The sequence below is a fragment of the Meles meles genome, chromosome 19 (genome assembly GCF_922984935.1).
Source record: "Meles meles chromosome 19, mMelMel3.1 paternal haplotype, whole genome shotgun sequence".
Taxonomy (NCBI): Eukaryota; Metazoa; Chordata; class Mammalia; order Carnivora; family Mustelidae; genus Meles; species Meles meles.
This window is the reverse complement of record NC_060084.1, coordinates 2149349-2162615: the sequence shown is the minus strand read 5'-3', so window position 1 is coordinate 2162615 and position 13267 is coordinate 2149349. Positions and strand designations below refer to the sequence as shown.

The following is a 13267-nucleotide window of genomic DNA, read 5'->3' as shown; positions in this document are numbered from 1 at the left end:
TGAGGAAGCCGCCCGCACCCCTGGGCTGCGGGACGGGAGGAGCTGGGGTGGGGTGGGCGAGGGCCTGTCCGGGCAAGCAGCACCACTGCCCAAGCCACGCGGCTCTTCCCTCCTCCGCCCTGCCGCCTCCCCCAGGGCCTCCCCCAGGGGCCCCCCCCCAGTGCCCCACAGTCGGACCAGCAAGGAGCGGGGATGCAGGAGCCTGTCTGGGGCGGCCTCTCGTCCCCTGAAGCGGCCGGCGGGCGAGGGAGGGACCTGAGCGCAGAGGGTTCCCGGAGAGCCGGCAGCTGCCCCTCCCCGGAGCAGGTAGACCCCGTCTCCCGTGTGCTCCGGGGCCAGGATGTGCACACGCACCCCAGGTCTGATCTGGGAGAGCAAGGTGGGGCCTGGGACTCTAACCGACTCCCAGGCCAGTTCTGTTGGTCTACGGGCAACACTTCCCACGGCAAAGGCACGACATGGGAGCGCAGTACGGGTGTGCAAACGACTCCGTGAAGACCATGGGCCCGGTGCTCCCTCTCGGGCAAGCCTCTGAGGCAGGAGCAGCGGGGAAAACAGAGATTGAGCAAGTTCAAGAGACTTACCCACAGTGCCCAGCTGGCGGATGTGATGCCCGGCGGCCCCTCTGCCCGTTTTCTTCGGGGCTCCAGGGACTGGCCCGAGACAGCGGCGACGGGGTCCTTTATCCAGCACGCTCTACGGGCCCAGATTTTGCATTCACAACCTCAAATCCTGGCAACCTGGAAAAGGAAGGTCGCTGGCTCCATTTTACGTAGGAGGAAACTGAGGCTCAGAAACTGAGCTCAGCAAGCGTCCGCAGAGAGAGCGGGCAGAGCCCCAGGTGAGACCCATCTCCTGCGGGAAAACTTCTGCTCTAGGCCTCACACCTCCCGCCTCTCAGATCCTCCCGCTTGTGTGTCTGCTCGACAGAGGAGCTCACCGAGGCCCTGGGTCAGGACGTAGGGTCTGCGGTCCGCTGGCCCGGATTCAGGGCTGCAGTTCTCCTCACCCTCCCACAGCGGCTGTGCCGCGTGCAGAGCTCCACTCCGCCTCCCTGGGACTTGGTTTCCTCAACTGTCGAGTGAGGACAATGGCGTTCCCTCCGCTGTCCACCTGCCGGGACACAGCGTCCAGTTACCCCAGCCAGTACCTGGCGTGCGGCCAACTCTGGCTTGACACCCAGCCTTGTGCAAGTCTGCCTCCATCCCAACGCCTAGTCTTGGCAGGGGAGACAGTCGCCTCGCAAACCGAAAAACAGGAATTTGTTAAATGACCAAGTTCCAATTTAGAGCACCGAGAAGGTGGGGCGCCGGGGTTGCCGGGGACAGCAGCATGGCATCGCAGTCGCAGCCCCGTCTGGGCCGGGTCTGTGGCCCCAGCTGCTCGTGCCGTGGGGCCGGGCGCTCTGGAGAGCTCCTGCTCTGTGGACGAGCCATAAATCCCGCCGTGAACATGCTCATCCCTGCCACCGGCAAGCCCGGCCGCAGCCTGGAGGACACCTGCGCGCCCAGACCCTCTCCGGGCAACGGTCGTATGGAATGTCGGGGCCCCCGCACAGCTCCTGCTGGACGCCTCCTGTTCAGAGGCAGCAACAGCCAGGCCACTGGGAAGGGCGGCCTCCAAGGCTTGTTGGTCCAAATGACGCGGAGAAGCAGGGCGAGAGCACTCCTGAGAGACGGGCCGGGATCCGAGCTTCTGGCGCGCGCCTGCACGAGGAACCTCGGGTCCCTGCCCCGACACGCAGCGTAAACACGTCAGCTGGACCCCGAGGGAGTCCCCACGGCTCCCCACCTCCTTCTGAGAGCGCTCCCCAGCGGGACGAGGACGCAGTGAGCCCCGCAGGCCTTACTCCGCACCGACGGCTCTCTCCACGCTCGAACGCTGACTGGATGCCGAGCGGGTCTCCGGTTTGTCTGGGTCACCTTTTCTCTCTCTTCACCCGTAGCTAACACACAGCGCAAGTAGGAGCTCTGCTCGCATTCGGCTCTTAGCAGGGCAGTAACTACGCCTCCCCACCTCTGCTGGCCGAGATCGAACGTTACTTTCGCAAAAGACACAAAGTAGAAAGTTTACAGAGTCGGCACCCAGACCCTGCCCGAGCGCCATCCCTGCGAGCCGCCCGACGCGCTTGCTGGCGCCACGAGCCTCGGCGTTTCTGAAGCCCACGTGAAAGAGGGTGCCCGGGCCACTCTCCAGCCCTCCACCAAATACAATAGTAAAGAACAAAGAATTTAAAAAAGTATTTGTTGGGGCGCCTGGGTGGCTCAGTGGGTTAAAGCCTTGGCCTTCAGCTCAGGTCATGATCCCAGGGTCCTGGGATCGAGTCCCGCATCGGGCTCCCTGCTCAGCGGGGAGCCTGCTTCCTCCTCTCTCTCTGCCTGCCTCTTTGCGTCCTTGTGATCTCTGTCAAATAAATAAATAAAATCTTTTAAAAAATGAAATGAAATAAAGTAAAAGTGAAAAGTAAAAATTTGAAATATTTGAAAAGTAAAAACTAAAACAATAAAAGCCCGGAAAAGCAGCAGCAATACTCTTTGAGGCAACTGAGGTGCTCTCGGCTCGGCTGGCAAACTGACGCATAAACGTAGTTTAGGCTGAAGTTGGTCAAACAGTCTGGCTGAGTTCGTTTTCTAGAAAAAAATCTTGCCCCAAACGAGCTGCTTCATATATGTGAAGTCTGTCGTGCTGTTCCTTGCTGGGTCGAAACCTGAAGTGTTTTCAGCTAAGCGAGAAAACGTTCGCCGTTGGGTGGCCTGGGAAAGCTGTCACAAGCGTAATTTCTGGAAATAAACACGATCGTTAAGAAGATTGGCCGGAGCAGAAATATAAGTCCACGTGAGCAGCTGGTGTCATTAAATTGTCCCTTCAGCCAAGGTGCCAAGTGACACAAATTTTTTCGAGTCAGTTCCAACACGATCGCCTGCCTGGATCTGCACGAGCCTGAACAGCTCTCTCTCCAGAAATCATACTTTTATTTTCTTCAGGGTCCACGTACGCTCTCTGCTCCGCCTGCGGGCCAAGCATTTGGGACAGACAAGACCCTATTTTCTCCGGACCCGTTTATGAAGCTTCACTCGATACAGACGTGGCTCAACAGACACTGTTTACGTTTCATGGGTCAGTATCTTGCTTGAGAAAATTAGAGCTAAGTTTCAGGAGGATTTATTTTCATTTTACTCTTGTTTGCTGGTCACGGCCACTCAATACTTAAATGACTTTCTCCCCCAAAGGACAAACTCTTTAAAGCAGAACAGAATTTAGTTAAACGGCTGGGTTTCTTGCACAATCATCATAGTAATACGGACGCTTATGGGCGGTGGGTCACTTGTCCAGTTTGTAAACACACACAGGTAGGAAAGCCTGCACATCGTTTGGTTGAATTTTTAAAGGCCAACACGTGATTTACACCCCGAAGGCGCCCTACTAGGCTGCATGGATGCGTTTCTACATCTTTAAACAGGGCTTCCCGTTCGGAGTCAAATGAACCCCCTTGCCGTGTTTTCATTTTTCAAAAGCAAGTGATGACGTCACTTTTAGGAACCAAAGGTAAGCCTTTCCGTCGGCGCTGGGCCTCATCTGTTTCACGCAGTCAGTGCACGCTGTTTCTTTTCAAATTAAACAGCGTGGCAAGTCATTACCCAAGACAAATTAAGGAATCACGGTGTCTGTCCCACGAAGAACCGAGACGCTGAAATCATCCGAAATCGTCTTCATCTGAATGTCAACAACACACAGGTTGAAAACGTGCTCGTCGGGTTCGGGGGTTCTCTCCAGCAAGAGATGGGGGCAGAAAAATGTCTGTCTGGTCTCGAAATGAAGTGGGAGCCGTTCTCGGTGGCACAGGAGGCAAGGGCCACCCCGAGACCTCTCGTGGGAGAGGACGGTTGAGAAGTTCCACGTCGCTGGAAACACCGGCGCGGCAGGCGCCGACACGACCAGACACGGGGTCCGGGTGGGCATTCCCACACGTGAGCCACCCCCAGCGGAAAGGCCTGTGTTGAGAAGGTGAGGCTCGGAGCCCCACTCCCGGCACAGCCTGGTTTCCCGGGTCCGTCCGGACGTGCACAGCGTCCTCGCATGTGCGCCCCGCCCGACGGCCACGGGAGGATCGAGAGGGGTCAGTTCCCCCGACACAGAAAGAGGCAGCAGATCTAGAAAGACCCGCGAAGCCTCCTCCACGGCTATCGTGAACGTTGCGGGGAACGCTTCCTCGCAGGCTGGCCGGCGCCTCTCGGGCCGTAAGGCTCCTGCTGGTTAGCGTTTGGCTCAAATACTTCCCGCACTCCCGCAGGGCGGCCCGTCTCAAGCGAGGCCTCAAACACTTCCCACTCCGTACGTTTCCCGTGGACTGGACGCGGCCCGGGGGAGGTGACGAGGGACCGGACCGGGACCCCTCGGGATCTGGGGCAGAATCTCAGCGTCTTCCCCACCCCCCAGGCCAGGGACCACTCCAGAAGTAACACTGCCATCTGCCGGGCAGCCGGGGAACCGCGCGGGAGGCCGAGCTGTCCGCCCCAGCAATCCAGCAGGAAGCCGGCGAAAGGCGCCTCGGTTGCACCGTGCCGTAGCCTCACGGGCAGGAGGACGAGGACCGGACAGTCTAGGCGGACGCACGGGAAAGTGGCAACAGCCTCTGGCTCTGGTAGGCAGCAGTTTCAAACACACTCTGGTCCATCCCCTTAGTCGGCGACCCCCAAATTGAGGAGGTGAAAGAAAGGGCATCGCTACGTTTAATTTCTAAGACTTCTGGATTAGTTATGAATTTCCGGGGTGAAGATTTATTTTCCCAGCCGTCAGCACCCCTCTTTTCCTCCCCACACTTCCCCGGGCTGGGGAGGAAGGGGACACGGACACGCACGCACGCACACGCATGCACACGCACGCTCACATCCCCCCTCGGGGTTCTTTAACCTGACAAGGCTTCGCAAACACAAGAGCCCAAAACTGGGATAACCCAAATATTATTCTGAATCCTTTTTCTCAGGCACTTACACAAAACAACTACCATTTTTGAAGTTTATGTAACTTTTCCTTATAAATACAATCCTGTTCTGATCGTCTATCTGTAGGATGTCAATTTCTGGATTTTTCTCATGCAAATAACCGGCTTGCTTTTTCTCCTTCTCCCTGTTCCTAACTGATCTCCGATTTGCCTTGAAATTTGAGCATTAAGTGCTTTCTCTTGGTAATTAAAGGCAGGGTATCCTTTTCAGGAGAGAACTGCATTGGTTTAGAATTGCCCACATTAGAATAGTTTCATGGAAAGAAGTCAGTTGTGGCCTAGAGTGTTAACATATTTTTTTTACTATCCTCCCAACATTTGACAAAGATGTTCAGAAGATTTTTAAAAGTAAACAACTTACGCTAAATGAAAAATACAATTAAATTTATTAAGTATCACGAGGCACCCATTTTTAAAGAGAAACATTTTTTACTGCACCTTATTTTTCTTTATTACACATCATAAAAATTTTTTAAGCGTTCTAGGAGCCCAAAGTCAGGCTTGCTATTACGTTACAGTCAGGAATTACTTCATTCCACGCATATATTCATTTCACATACGTATATGTGGGCATAACCAAAGTATTTACATTTTGTAACTTAATTTCTCACTCAGTAGAGTTTGAAAGATCTGGACATTATAAAGGCAAACTCATTTTCTGCCGGGATGGAATGAGAAAATGAAAATTTTAAAATTCATTTTATTAGGTAAATTCAGTAGGGACTCACTGTTCGCCCTGAAACAAACCAGCTTGCTTCGTCGACTTTCACCATCTTGCGGAGCCTTAAAATGAAAACTGAAGTCACGGCCGTGGCTGAGCGCTCCCCCCCACCCCTTTCCCATCCATGTTCGCACAGACATCACAGACACTCCTCTGCTAACAGTCAGCGTGGCGCTGTGGGCTGAAGGAGGGGTTCGCGGTGGAGCCCCACGGAAGGTTAACTGGTAGAGAAAGACACGGGAGGCAGGACAGATGGACGGACAGGGTCAGAGCATCGCTGGAGAAGACTGGGGAGTACTCACAATTTCCAGTGCCTGCTGCTGTCTGTCTCCCGGTCCCGATTCCAAAAGGAAATGTGGCTCTTTTGTGCAGAACCAGAAATGAACATCCAGGAAGTTGGCAAAATCACTAGCTAAACAATTTAATAGAGGAAACACAACAAAATAAATTGCCAAATTTGGTTTTTGTTTGGTTGGGATTTTTTTTCTCCATAAAGGAAAACAAAAAGAGTAAATGGGAGGGCGGCAGGAAAGGCCTATTTTATTTTCCCCAGAGAGAGCGAGCCGGCCCCAGGTGGGCCCAAGCGCGGACCTGGGTACGTGCTCTCCTGCACCCACGTAAGCCAGAGGACCAGCCGCTGACTCAGAGCTCGGGCTCGCGGCAGACCCCGAGACTCTGCGTGTTGTCCGAGTTCCCGCCGCAGATCTGAAATGAGTTTTCCTATGAAAATACACTTAAAACTCAGCGACCCCCACCCCTCACGAATGCCTTCAGTGACAGGAAATGTTAACCATTTTAAGCACTTTTTATTTGCATTTGCTTCGAGGCTGAAGGAGCGAGGGAGAAATGTACCCTTAATGGTCGCGGCGACGGGGTCGGGGGGTGGAGTGAGCCGGCACGGGTGTTTCTGGGCACGGGGCGGCAGCCTGGTCCCGAGTGGGCCCCGGACGGCAGCGACTCCGCCGTGCACTCCCACAGGGGAGGACAGGGTTTGCGTGTTGCGGTGGGTGGTATCCCGAATTCCCCTGCGTTGTTGATAAATGAGAAGGCAGCACCCTTCCAACCCTCAGCTGGGGAGGATGAAGGAGAGGCCCCAGCTTGCAATGTTTGTGGTACCGAGATGTGTTTGTGTGCGTGTTTTCTCCCTGGGATCAAAAGGGGGGAAAAGAGATTTTTTCCCCCAAATCAACCAAACACCGCCGCTCAGAAACACAGGGAATGTGTACAACATTGTCCTTCAGAAATCCATCCTGAATTTTTTTAAAGCCCTCTCTTTGATCAAGAGCCGACAGAGAATTACATTCCCCCCTTCTGTGGCATTTAGCATGGGCTCACACGGGGTGAGTTTAAACAAGCAGATGCCCAAGCATGAATGCGCCTTTCAGTCCCAGCCGTGGAGGTGGGCTGGTCCCAGGGGCGGGGACGGCAGCGGATTAGTTACAGAGAAGGGGTAAAAGCCACCCGCTTCAGGGGCAGTTAAGACCAGAAGAAACCCATGGCGAGCACCCTGGACACTGCCGCTGTGCGCTGGGCCAGGGCCCTCTCGCAAGAGCGCCGGGTAACGGCAAGTCCTTCTGCAGGACGGCAAACGGCTGCTGCTTTGTCCGCGGGTGTCACGTCGGGAAAACAAAACAGAACCCTTCAAGGTGTATTTCAGGAGATCATCGCGTGCCCCCCGCGAGGGCACAGTAACGCCCCCCACCCCCGGGAAATCCTGCACCAGAGCCCCCCTCTAGCTGCCTGGGAGGCAACGGGAAACTGAGAAAGGCCAGGCCTGGGTTGAGGGGCTTCGAGGGGCGGCGTGAGCGATGTCCACTCCCTCCAAGCCCTGTCCCCCCCGTATGAGGACTCTGAGCCCCCAAGCTGTGGTCCACAGGAACCAGGAGCGAGCACACATCTGAGCACACATCCCAGGGCACATGGACACCCTGAGGTCACAGCTGAGAGCCATGCCATTGTGTCTCCCCGGAGTTGAAGAACAGAGGTGCTGACCGGTGCCTGTGTCTGCGTGGATGCTCCCCCTGACCTCAGCCACCCTTCAGACCTCCCCCCAAGCGTGCGCAGAGCCCACAGAAGAGGGACAGACTGCCCCCCTCCTGCCCACGTACCAGGTGTTACAAGAAGTCCCCAGACCCCAGCCAGCTGGATGACCCCCGTGAGTGGGCATCAGGGCCAAGTGGGTGGTAAGACGGTCCAAGACAGCTCGCCCACTTCCCTGGTACCGCAGGCACGACGAGCGCGCACTCCCCTCTGAGTTCCTGCTCCTCGGGGCTCCAGGTGGGCGGCTGGAAAGAAGGGAAGAAAGGTACAGGTCGCGGGGAGGATTGACCCACCATCGAGCGTGCCCTCGGGGTCGCCGTCAATTAGAGGACACGCGCTTCCCGGAAGCTGGAACCAGAGCTGGGACACCAGCTGTGGACACCGACAAGGCCGGGCTACTGTGAGCACGTTCGGGGGCCTCTGGCCCCAGGACCCCACAGCCCCACCCTGGTGCCTCCCACGGCTACGTCTCCATCGTTGGGCTGCTGAGCTGACCTGTGTCCGCGAGCTCGTGTGCTCAGGTTCCCGCGCTCACAGCATGTCGGGACTGATGCGGCCCTGCGCCCAGAGGGGCACCGTCCTGACAAGCTGGCGAAGGCAAGAGAGCCCACAGGAGGAGGAAGTCAAAGAATGTTCTAGAAGGAGACAGAGTCCAGACCCTGGGCCAGGACGCAAGCAGCACCCACTTCCTCTTCGACCGGTGTTTCTCCAAAACACAGACGGTGAACCGGGGGCGGGATGAGTGTGTGTGTAAAGACGGTGGTGGACACCGCGCGCACGCGGACCTCCTATTGGTCACTCATCTGCTTAAATCCCAGACAATTTCCTTCTTTTTTTCTTTTTTTTTTTAACACGATTTTATCCCCTACTCTCACAGAGCTTCCCTCCTTCATGCCAACGAAGGTATTTCCCACAGCCCGGGTGCTGGAATGTTCTAAAATGCTAACATCGACACATTTCTACTTCATTTTATTACAGGAACGTGATTTTATGGCACAGAGTGTGTGGTGTGTGTGCAGAGCAGGCAACGGGGGGGGGGGGGGGGCTGCCCTACGGCACGGCCCACGGGGCCGCTGCCTCATATAAATCCTAAAAAGTGACAGTCAGGCTGGCAGGAGAATTTGGGAAGCCGACAGACAAAATACACAGTGCAGCCCGCGGGCCTCACCTTTACAAGGCAGCGAGAGCTTCTGGAATGGGCGGGCCAGGACCTCCGGGGCCGCTCATTAGGTCGTTGATGAATTGGACAGGGGCCCGCTGCCCTCCTGGGGCAGCGAAATGCTCGAAAACCGAGTTTTATTAACCTAATAAAATGAAAAGGGGGAGAAAAGTCAGGGAAATTTCAGCTGGAAGAATGAAAGGAAGCACCGTAAGTTAACCAACTTTGACTATATTGGGAACAACAGCCGTTCCCACAAAGACCCGCGTTACGGACGCTGGCTTTCAGCTGAGTGGACGGCAGTGGGCCACAGCCGTCTGGAGACACCAGCGATGCCCTGTTCTTAGGTTCTTACGAATGAATTACAAACTGGTACTTTCTCATCTTGTCTGACGCCAAAGCCAGGGAGTGCCAGAAGGAACAATGGCAAGAGGACGTCTTTGGGGCGAGCGGGGTTCTGGAAAAGGTCGTGAACACTGCCCGACCCTGGCCAGGACGGGAGTGTCGTCAGCACTCGGGGATCTGAGCACGCCCACCCCGGGGAGCAGAAATCTGAGAATCGGAGAAAAACACGTCCAGGGCACGCAGCAGGGGCAAGGTGTCCGTTTTTCACAAACCCCTTCAGAGACCCTCCCCTTTGGAAGTGGGGGCTGGGAGGCTCTCGCTGAAGAAGAAAGTAGATCAGGCAAGCCTCCCTTCCTCTCCCAGACGCGTGCACAGCGGCGAGCAGCCAGGTCCGTCGGCCAGGGCTGTGTGGACCGAGAACATGGCTCGTCCGGCCGGGGCATCTGGCCTGGCCCCCCACTCACTTCGCCTCCAAAAGACAGGCGAGCTTCATCATCTCTGGGTCCCAGAGGCAAAGGCTGCTGGCGGCTTTGGCTCACGCAATGCCGGCACGCAGGAGGGAGGACACGTGTCAGCCCCAGACGTGTCCGCGGGAACATGCCACGGAGGGAAAGCTGCCTCCTGCCGGATCCCTGGCTGGGGGCACAGCAGCTCAGAGCTGGCCTTGTGGCACCGTCTCCCATGGGGCAACGTGTGCACAGAATCACCCCAAAGTCGCCCTCCTGGATCAAGGAGGGAGGCGCAGCCCTACTCAGCAGGGACACACACCCCCCGCGGCCACGCCTTTCTGTTTTAATATAAAATACGTGTACCACGAGCATCGCGTATGCATACGCAGACCCGACTACCCTCCCTCCTCTGGAGCCGCGTCTGCCCCTGGTGTCTCTCCTGTGCCTCGGGAAAGTGTGTGTCTCTGAAAGCGAGGACGGCTCTGTTTCTGAAAAGCTGCTTTCACCCTTCCTTGCCGTCAGGGGCCCCGGGGGCCGTGAGACTGTCCCATGTGACCCTGTGGCTGTGCATACACGCCATCGCACATTCGACAAGACCCGCCAGACGTCCACCACCGACAGTGACCCCCGCGGAACCACGGGCTCTACCCGACGGCGATGTGTCCACTAGCACCAAGTGCGCCGGACCGTGCGTGGTGGCCACGACCCGGGAAACAGAGGCGGGAGCGGGACGGGGATGGAGACTGGGCTTGCCACCAGATTTTTCTGCAGACCTAAAACCACTCTAAAACCTGCGGGCTCCTAAGAAAGAGCCTCACTGCTGAAGTGACGGAAGGAATTTCCCTTCGCCCGCTCTCTTCCCCTCTGGTATTTCCTGGGACAGGATTTTCAGAAAGCGGAAAAGTTCCGAACAAAACAAAACAATCCCCCCCAAGGCACGGCTATTTCGGCCGCCTGCTCGGGGCCCTCCTGGGCGGGGTCCGGTCTCCAGGAAGTTCCCGCAGGCAGGTTTCAGCAGACCCGGGAGCGCACACGCTAACTTCAACGGTGTCCATTGACCTTTCATTCTCACACTAACGCCCCGGCACCGAGTGCAGGGACGCAGGGACGGGATCGCTATAAATAAACCAAAATCCTCTTTCCATTTGCAGCTGGTGAGACCCAGTTTATGGCTGAATGTCGGCCCGGCCAGCGGGATTACCAGAAGGACTGTCCCCGCCCGCAGAGGCGAGAGTGCGGGCTGAGCCTGCCCTCGAGCCGGCAAACCTGGCACAGGTCACCGAGGAGGAAACCACCTCGGGGTGTAGACTCCAAGGGGACAGCTGGCCTGGGGAGCCTCCTGCCTTAATGGGACCTCTGTGCCAGCCTTTGCTGAAAAGACAGGCCCCGTCCCTGGTAAGAGACGGACAGACAGAGACAGAGAGGGAGAGAGAGGAAAATGGAGAGGGCCTGGCTGGCCACCTGCTGTGCTGGCCCCGGGGACCATGGACGCAGCCCCCACACCCCGCACCGGCCCCGGCTCCTCCTGCAGCCACCATGGGGACGCCACCAGGTGGCGACGGGGCAAACGCAGGTTCGGTCCTTTGGTTCCCGGGCAGGAGGTTTTTTTTTTTTTTTTTTTTTAAAGATTTTATTTATTTATTTGACAGACAGAGATCACAAGCAGGCAGAGAGGCAGGCAGAGGCAGAGGGAGAAGCAGGCTCCCTGCCGAGCAAGGAGCCCGATATGGGACTCGATCCCAGGACGCTAGGATCATGACCTGAGCCGAAGGCAGCTGCTTAACCAGCTGAGCCACCCAGGCGTCCCCCGGGCAGGAGGTTTTTATCCGGGTGGTTCCAGGATCTCAAAGACCATGCACCGAGGACACACCACGAACGTGTCCCTGCCACCGGTTCCAGGTCTGCATGGTCCCACTGTGCCATCTGAACTCCGGCGTGGGGAGCACATGCCAGACCTGACGCCCCATGGAAGGGGCTCAGAGGACCCCGCAATGTGCATGGGAGCCTGTCTCCTGCCCCTGCTAGCTCGGCCAGGGGCAGCCAGTTTCCAAACATCTGGCCCTATCCCCCCAACTTATAGTTATACCTACTCCGTGGGGCTAGGAGGGCAGAGAGATAGAGGATATCTAGCAGAAAAGACACGCTCCCCCGAAAAGAGCCTCGTCGATATTCAGTCTTCAGACAGGACAGGTAGGTCGAAGCAATGTCCAGGCACCGGGTCCTTCCCTCCCCACACTGCCTCAGGGTGCTTTTCTAGACGGAGCCAGAGATGTCTTTATGGGACTTCTTGGCTGACGGTCGGCGCTGAAAGGGAAACGTCAGCTGGTGCTGACCACAAACAAGCGGTCATTGTCAGAGCCAATGTTTGCGGGTCTTCCCCGGGCCTGGCCCCTTTCACGGATCAGAAGTCCAAGCACACAGCTAGGAAGTGGCCGACCTGGGGTGTGAAGCCCACAGCACGGCCTGTGTGCACCTGCCTCCCGTCCACCGGCCACGTCGCACAGGGGCGCCTCCTGCTAAGGAACCCAGAGCCGAGGCCACATGCTTCCCCGCACTCGTGTCCTCACCAAACTGGTTCAGGAACAGAAAGGCCAAGAGGAGCTGCCGCAGGTGGGCTCGGCGGCCCTGAACGCCGCGAGGCTGCTCTCCCAAGTGGGTGCGGGGTACAGCGATGCGCCAGTCCAGGGGACGCTCTCCCTGGGAGCCGTCTCCCAGAGCTGCCCTCTCGCATGGAGCCTCAAGGGGAGAGTGAACAGAAGTGCCCCAGGCAGGGTCAGCTTCCCGGCCTCGCAGTCAGGGGCCTGCGTTCCTCCCCCTGCTTGGCGGCTGCTTGGCCTGGAGGAGCTTTGCCTTTCGTCCGCCAGTGGGATCGCAACGAGCACCTGGGCTCCGGGGTCTGTGTGACGCCGTGCAGAGAGGAGACACCCGGCCGAGGCCGTGTCCTCAGCAACAAGCCCAGCTCCTGCGCTGGGCTGTCGAGATGCCCCACAGCCTCCCCTCCCCCCCGGGACCGCAGGGGGCTTCCATCCTGACGGCACAGCACGCGGTCTCTTCAGTGGGGAAACGTGTGCAAGAAAACTTGTGCAAAACCGTAACACAGCTGGATGCAGCCCCAGCGTGGAAGGAACTACAGCGCCGTGTCCAGCCCCGCCTGCGTGACTCTGTGCTGGTGCTAGGATTACAGACACTCTCTGCCCTTCTCCAGCGCTCAGTGTTCTTACTGCTTTGGTAAGAAGGTAGGCAAAATTGCAAAGGGCAAGGAAATGTGAACCCGAGGCAAACACTGTTTTTTGCTCCTGACTCACACTCATCTCCCAAGTTCTTGGTGACGACGAGGCTCCACAGTCATGGCCGTGCAGAGCCTCAGACCTCATAAGCCTCACTGGGGTCAGAGTCTGGGCCCTCTGGAAGGGCCCCCTCCTGTCCCTTCCTCAGCGGCAACGAAGACAGGGCCTTCCAGGTTTGCCAGGGCCCTGCGAAGCCTGCGGGCCATGCTTGGAGCTTACACAGGCTGTCGTGCCTGAGGACCGTCCGCCACGGCCAGGGCCCCG

The 13267-nt window shown here is 57.3% G+C and overlaps 1 long non-coding RNA gene across 1 annotated transcript; it reads right to left on the bottom strand.

Annotated features, from left to right (window-relative positions):
• Nucleotides 1–279: 279 nt before the first annotated feature.
• On the bottom strand, nt 280–9068 carry LOC123930964. The gene is made up of 4 exons (XR_006816192.1): nt 8932–9068; nt 7832–8008; nt 6026–6135; nt 280–740 (listed from the first exon to the last, which is right to left on the bottom strand). It is a non-coding gene; the product is annotated as an uncharacterized LOC123930964 (long non-coding RNA).
• Nucleotides 9069–13267: the final 4199 nt, after the last annotated feature.